The sequence below is a fragment of the Lampetra fluviatilis genome, chromosome 73 (assembly GCF_964198595.1).
Source record: "Lampetra fluviatilis chromosome 73, kcLamFluv1.1, whole genome shotgun sequence".
In the NCBI taxonomy this organism is placed as follows: Eukaryota; Metazoa; Chordata; class Hyperoartia; order Petromyzontiformes; family Petromyzontidae; genus Lampetra; species Lampetra fluviatilis.
Window position 1 is genome coordinate 2,319,075 of NC_136347.1, and position 7,940 is coordinate 2,327,014.

The following is a 7,940-nucleotide window of genomic DNA, read 5'->3' on the forward strand; positions in this document are numbered from 1 at the left end:
TGGCCACACACACCGCCTACACGCAACGAGGTGTGGCCACACACACCGCCTACACGCAACGAGGTGTGGCCACACACACCGCCTACACGCAACGAGGTGTGGGGCCACGAGACCACGGCCATCCGTCCTCGCAACCGCTGTCGTTGCGAGGACCGACCTCTTTGTGTGCCCATGGGTCTCTTTGTGTGCCCATGGGTCTCTGTGTGTGAGTATAATCGTATCGGTGATGTGGAGGACGCTGTATACAAGCTGAACACTGCCGACTCAGAGGCCACTGAATGGCGCCGGACAATCGGACAGAAGTTTAGTTGTTTGGACTCTGCTTGCACGACACTGTTGGCCAGCGCTGTGAGCGAGTGATTACACCCTGGGGGTGGGAGGGTACTGTTGCTGCTCAGTGCAGACTGGTTTTAGTATTTTGGAACGGGCAGTCATTGATTTACGAACACCCGCACTTACAAACACCCGACTTACGAAAACGAGCTTCCACAAGATATTTATGTTTTAACCATCCCACTTGTGAATGCGAACTCGCGCTTGTGAAATGAACCGCACAGCTGTTATGTTCAGCGGAGCGATCCCCCGCGAGATGAAATGAGTCCCAGCTTCACGCTGGGAGCGAGTGTTTGCGTGAAAATTAGCGTGATCTGGACAAAGTCCCATCGGTGAGCTCCTCCTACAGGCAATGCTACGTTGGCTGGGTCTTGTAGCCCGCATGCCCAGCCACCGCATGCCTAAACAGCTTTTGTTTGTAAGGATAGAGGGGGCTAAACGGGTGCGGCACAGGCTAGAGAAGAGATGGAGTGATGTGGTGCAAGAGGATGTGGAGCTGAGTGGACTTGGCGATGACTGGTACCAGCGGTGTCAAGATCGACCTCTGTGGAGGAGGCTCGTGAAGGACGATGCTACTGTGCAGTTGGAGGCAGTCGCCCTCCAGCAACAACGGAGGGCAGAGGAGCGACGCTCACAACAACGAGCTGAGCGCTGGGTGGCTAAAACGCAGGAAGTCGGCACAGTAGGGGGTATAGGTGGTGCATCTAGCAGTCATCTCGTGTGTGAGTGGGGTGAGCGAGCCACACTGCCACTTACACATAGAACCTCTACAGACTGTTGGGTCAAGTGCTGTTAGCGAGTAGCAGCACCTATGAAGGCCGAAAGGGCACACGAGGGGGTGGGTGGCTAACACCACGTCCGACCGCCTTTGTCTCCCCAGTGGTGATGTTTACTGCACACCGCACCAGGTACTCATTTGAGGTGGAGTCGACCTAGGGGAGGCCCAGGATCAGTTCAGATAATCGTCACCGGTGTTGGCCGTGAGCGGGAATCGAACTCGCGCCATGCTAAAGGTAGAACCTGTTTGTTGATTGAACATGTTAACACAGCTCTTGTTTATTCCCAGAAAGGGTAAACGCAGATTATTATTTATCATCATTTTCGAAACTCATAGACAGCGCTCACAGCGCATGGCCACTGCGCGCACGCGGTGACGACCTCGCCCAGTGCTTCTTGACCTTGACTGCAGCCTCGCACCTCTTTAGTTCGCAGCCGTTACAACAATGTAACAAAGTTAATAAGCACACAAGCGTCAATGAAACAAAGTTGTTGTGTACTTAGGGGCCGTCCATAAATGACGTCACGCGATTTTGGACGATTTCTGACCCCCCCCCCTTCGTCACACGACGTCACGAAAAGTCAGACCCCCCCCCTCAAATATGACGTCACAAAGCTCTGCCTCCCCCCCTCCCCAAAAATAAAACACGCTTCAAATCGCGTTGAACTATTGTCATTGTAGTGCGTAGTTAATGTGGCGCTGCATTCTGATGTTGTCGGAGAAAATATTTATTAAAAAAGTCTATTTCATTAAGTAGAACGTGTTGTCTATATTTATTTAAAGTTGCGCATTTTGATGTGACGTCACATTTCTCAACCCCCCCCCCTCCCCTCATCACACATCGTCACAAATGTCTGCCCCCCCCCCCCCTAGGTGCGTGACGTTATATATAGACGGCCCCTTACGTGCCCGTGCTGAATTTGTGTTTCGACCATTTACCTTCTAAAAACAATCTGGGCCTTGTCTCGCGCACCCCCAGACAGAGCATCTCGCACCCCCAGGGATTTGCGTGATGCACCCCACGTCACGAAGAAGAAGAACCACTGCCCAAGGTGATGAGGGTGGCGCCTCTATGATGATCTCACTTTGCTGTGCCGCCCTCTCGTGGCGAGTCCCGGGGTACGACGCCTCCTGCACGGCCACGAGAGGGGAGTTCTGAAACATTCGTGCGGTGATCCACCAACCCTCCCTGCTGCTGCTGCTGCCTCCACAGCGCTGGGTCACAGGTCACGTGCGTAGCCACCACAACCACCCGTGGTGAAGTATGGTTCAACAATCACCACCGCCATCAACCGTGGTGAAGTATGATCGAACAATCACCACAACCCACAACGGCTTGGCGAGGCCTTCATCCAGCAGTGCACTGACGACGAGCTGCCACTGCTGCTGCTGTCGTAGTTGTGTTGTGGTTCACAGCCCCTCAACCGTTGGCGAGACGGTTGCCTCTGATTTGCGTCGATGTGGATTTGTAAAGCTGTGCGGTTTGACCGCCAGGCGGCGCAGTTGCGTTGCGTGACGAGTTCCAGCGGCGTGCAGACACCAGGTCAACTCGCGGCAGCCAGTGACAGTTGGTCTTGGTTCTACGCGGCTGCACCATGCGGAGGAGTCTCAGAAATAACAAAGCCATGCGGGCTCACGAAATCCCAGGGGGGCCACCGTAGCTGCATCGTGGGTCAGGCACGTGGACTCTCCATGCCCCGAGCCCACGTTGTGCCCGCTGCCATTAGACCAGCGCCCATTCATGATGTGACCCATCATCGCATCTCGCCACCGTGGCTAGGAGACGTTTTTATCTCGCCTCCTATACAGGAGGTCATGGGTTCGATCTCGACCCTGACACCTGTACATTTGGAGTTTGCATGTCTCTCTCCCCGCGGTTGTGTGGAATTTTTCTCTGGTGCATCCGGGTTTTCTCTCCACATCTATAAACATGCCTTAAGAGTATTTGGCTGCTTTACATTTCCAACAATGGAGACGTTGTCGTAGAGGCAACAGGGTTTATTGTTAACTATTACATTAATTTATTATTTTATCTTTATACGTGAACCAAAGAGTATTACACAACACCCTTAACGTCCACTATCTAGGGAGGTACAGCTTTCCGGCTAACGTGACCCCACACACTCGGTAACCTATCTATTAGCCTTCCGGCTATCCGTACCCTAAGGGAGGCTATCTGACCCGACCCAGCCAAGGTACGGGTCCCGACCACTGGTCCAAGCTCGGCCCGGCCCTTACAAGGACAGCGGGCTCGAGGGCCCAGGGTCCTAGCCTAGCTGGTCTTCAGTCTTCGTAGCACTGCCCCGAGCCGTGCTTGAGGCGCCCCTTTTATACACCTCCAGGGGACTCTCCACCCCTGGTACCGCCCCTTTTCTGGAACCTTCCAGAAGATCCGGGAAGGCCCCCCGCAGCCCCCCACCTATGGGTAGGGGAGGGGAACCCAGCCTCACTCGGGTTCTGCTCTCTCTCTCTATCCCCATGTACAAGCTAGCACACCCTACAGACTTCTGGCTGTAACTGCAGGTAAGTGAATACAGGCGGTGTGTGCATACGCGTTTCCGACGCTACAACACCCCCCCCCGACCCCCCACGTGGCACACAGCCGTCTCGGCTGTCAACAATGACGACGATAAAAACACTTTTAAGAACAACCCCGAGTCAGTGTGCCTCAATATCACAACACAACACAACAAGAAGAAATATCAGAACAACATCCAATAAATAACCCAACCCTCCTGTACAAATATACACTATGGGAGAATATATACATGACTCCCCCCCCTCCCCCCTGCGGACGCGAGCCACTCAAAACCGGCCAAGAAAGCGGATGCCAGATGAGCATGCAACGTTTATGAAAAAGTTTTAGATTTTGACCGGGTCCTGGTTGACGGTCCATCGGAAGCAGCGGGTGGAAGACGTGGCCTTGGGGTCGCATGAAGCGGAGGATGGCGGCCTTGAAGAGACGTGTCAGCCGAGCGTGAGATGTTCCCCGTGGCCGGAGCAGCGCGCCTTGGAGGTGCTACTCCCGAGAAGTCTGCGAGGGCAAGCACTCGGCTGGGCTGAAGGTTAGGCCCGGCGATCGCACGACCTGGCTCGTCGGACACATCATGCCCTCGGCCCCCACGTGGAGTGGGTGTAGTGAGGTAAGGAAGAAATGGCTTCAGGCGCGATGGGTGCACAAACCAGCAGCGCTTTCCTCCGGCGTGCTCCGCGGTTTCCTGCCCAACCTCAGCGTGCCTCCACATGGCCTTTATATATGTGTAGTGGCGTAAATATGCTCACTATACTGTTAGCGCCAGCCACAATTCCAAGAGTGCTACTGAGCGCCGGGAACCTCCCTCGGGGGCTCGAGGGACACGTGACAGGGAGCCGGGAGCTCCTGACTTGATACAGCAGGGGGCGTGGCCAAGGGCGAGGCGAGGCCGCGGCCAGGGAAATAAAGGGGGAGCTCTGACAGCGATCGGCAGAGTTCGCAAACGGGTTTTGATTCCTTACCCGTACCCGGCCGCACCAGGGTCGCAAACGGGTACCCGTACCCATACCCGGCCGTACCCGTACCCTACCCGTACCCAGCTGGGTACGGGTAGGGTACGAGTTTCGGGTACCTGATTGCGACCTCTGGGATGAAGCCATGTTGCAGGCGCGGGTGGGTTGATTCTAGGAACTTGAATTGTGAGAAGAGACAAAACGTTGGGAAATGAGTGACAAATGGTTACTCACCAGTGACTCACGGCCTACCCGTACCCGGCCGCACCAGGGTCGCAAACGGGTAGGGTACGGGTATCGGGTACCCGGTTGCGACCTCTGGTGATCGGGGCTTGATTGTGGGGATCATCCTGGGGTCTCTTCGTTCTTTGCTTTTCGTTATTTTTCCTTCACTCTTTACTTTGCTGTCAGTTGAATCTTAGCTCAGGATTGTGGGTCAGACAACGTGTGTGCTGACTGGCCCGTTCGCGATAGCTAACTCGCATGCACATAGCGAACAGTATAGCCTGAAGTGGTTAGAGTGAGTTATGTAAATAAACGTGTTGTCTCCAACTATAGTGTGTGCGCTTCTGTAACACACACTACATATCTGTAGTGACATTGTGGATGTCACTGTGTATGCCGGCTCTAAAGAGGAATGGCGTGCGATGTAGTGACATTGCGGGCACCACTCTTATGTGGGTGCAGTACCAGCCCTAGAGGGGATAGTGGGCGTTGACTGAAAGTGCTGGATGGCACCACGCTCTGCGTGCAGTGCCGACCCCTACAGGATGGGGTGTCAGGGTGCCGGTCAAGGGTATGGGGTTACTAAGGGCCATGGCACTCTGGTTGACCCTAGAGGACACATGGCGGGTAAAGTCTACACAGGGGCCCCAGGTGGGGGCTAGGGGTGGTCACGTGTCAGGGTCGAGATCCTGCTCGAGGATTCTAGAAGGTGGGCGTGGCTAAGGGCGGGGCCAGCCCCACCACAGAGGATATAAGCCGAGTCCCTGAGAGGGACCGGCTGCTGTTGTTCATCTACGTTCATGTCCTACAAGAGTCACCAACACGTGGACTGGGACCCAAGCTAGGGTCCAGTCTGTTGCAGTTAATTCCAGTGTAATTAGAGCAGTTAGCCCGGTGGTCCACCACCATAGGTTGTTATCTTGTTAAGGGGTAGTACCCCGTGTGTTGGTTTTAATAAATGTGTTGCCTCCAAGAAGTGTGTCCAACTCAGCTGAACTCACTACATATGTAAGGACAGTATGGGGCCTAGTGGCCGAAAATAATTATTTTAGCGATGAGGACAGGCAGGGTCAAGTGAGGTAACTGGGTGAGGAGTCAACATGGGGGTAGAGATGGAACCCCCTTGAGTGTTATAATGAGGCAAAGGAAATCTCCGACAGGAGAGAGTTCGGGAAAAGGGGCGTGGCAGAGCCAAGGGGCGATAAAAGGCAGCGCGGAGCGAGGCTCGGGGCTGCCGTGGGGGAGTTAGAGTCTGGATCGTCGTCCATGTCATCGCTGTGGATCATCCTCATTGTCTGGGAAGGCTAGCGAGGAAAGTTATATATTTACGCCGTAGCTGCTACATCGACGGCTCCTATATAGTCAACCAGCCGTGTAAGGAACGTCGTGTAGCCGCTACATAGAGTTACCCAGTGTAATATAGTCAGCCTGTGTCCAACTATGAAACGTCATCAAATCAGTTGGACTGTAATGTATGACAAATATATAACTTAAGAAGACAGCGTCTCTGAGTGCTGCATTACACATATGGAAAGGCTGGCCCTCTGATTCTAAGCTTGTACGTGTCATCTGTACGTTGAAACACATAGAAGTAGGAGGAGCCTTTCGCAATAAATATTATCCCTAAGGTGGGTTTTTTTTGTTTGGATAGATCACGTGTGTGTGTTTAGTGGGGGTGTGCGTGTGTGTGTTTAGTGGGGGTGTGCGTGTGTGTGTTTAGTGGGGTGTGCGTGTATGTGTTGTGTGGGGGTGTGGGGGTGTTTAGTGGGGGTGTGCGTGTATGTGTTTAGTGGAGGTGTGTGTGTTTAGTGGGGGTGTGCGTGTGTGTGTTTAGTGGGGGTGTGGGGGTGTTTAGCGGGGTGTGCGTGTATGTGTTTAGTGGAGGTGTGTGTGTTTAGTGGGGGTGTGCGTGTGTGTGTTTAGTCGGGGTTTGCGTGCGTTCGTGTGGAGGGGTGCGAGGGGATGGCGGCTCTGGCGGAGTTGTTCCGTTGCTGTGGCACCAACAGAGTCACTGATGCGATTCCCACTCACATATGGAGGGAGGTGGGCTTTGGCAGGACACACGGCAACATGGCAGGGGGGGACAATAGGTCGAGACTAAGAACAAAGCGGCAGCCAAGGGCTTGGAAGGCGTTTGAGAGCACGGATCCGCCAAACAAGGCGGGTCGACGGCATCTCGTTGTGCGCAGATGCTGCGTGGAATGTTGCAGAGGATCGCGAGGGAGTCTTGGAAGGGTCGTGTTCTGGTTTACCGTTTGCGACAATGTGTTGGTCTTACCCGAAAGCCTGTGTCTGTTTTGCTCACTGTAGCTGAGCTTAACGCGATAAACCTCAAAGAACGCGGAGAAACTCGTCCAGCAGATTTGGCGATTTGCTTACAGATAAGCAGCCACTGCATGGTCCAATGAGTTTCACACAAAGACGTCAGTTTGACACGTAGGAGGGTTTCGCGACCAATAGTGTTAATAAAAGTTATTTTGGGTTAGTTCGCGCAAGTATAAATTTCATAATCAACGTTTTTGGGTTTAGATCGCGTTATTTATAAATGTGTCGTAACCCTCCACCACCCGACACGGCCAATCAGTAAAAAAGTGTCACGTTGACAAAAGACAAATAGTTAACTGCTTTAGCCCACCGGTGTGTTGAAGCGTGAAACCACAACATTTACAATTTGAGTACGACGTTTCGCTGGTAATTGCATGCAGCATCATCGGGAAATTCGCCAGAATGGTGAGGCTCTGCTGTGTCTCCCGTTCTTATATAGAGCAGCAGCAGGGTGACGTCATCATTAACTCATTAACTCATCTTTGCACCTGATGAGTATAAATTTGTCGTTAAACCCGCCACCACCCGCCACCACCAATTAGAAAGGTTTGTCACGTAAACAGGACGTGCCAATGTGTTACTAGTACAGCACACCAGTGTGTTGAAGAGCAAATCCACAACATTTACCATCATATTTTTCCATCACATTTTTATTAATATTTTTCCTTTTTACTATGGCGCTATGAGGGCATGTAAGGTCACACACGCACACGTGCAGTATTGTTGACGAGTATGTTCGGTTTTCAGGAAAACTATGGAAAACGACTGACCATGTGTTTTGCGTAGGATATGA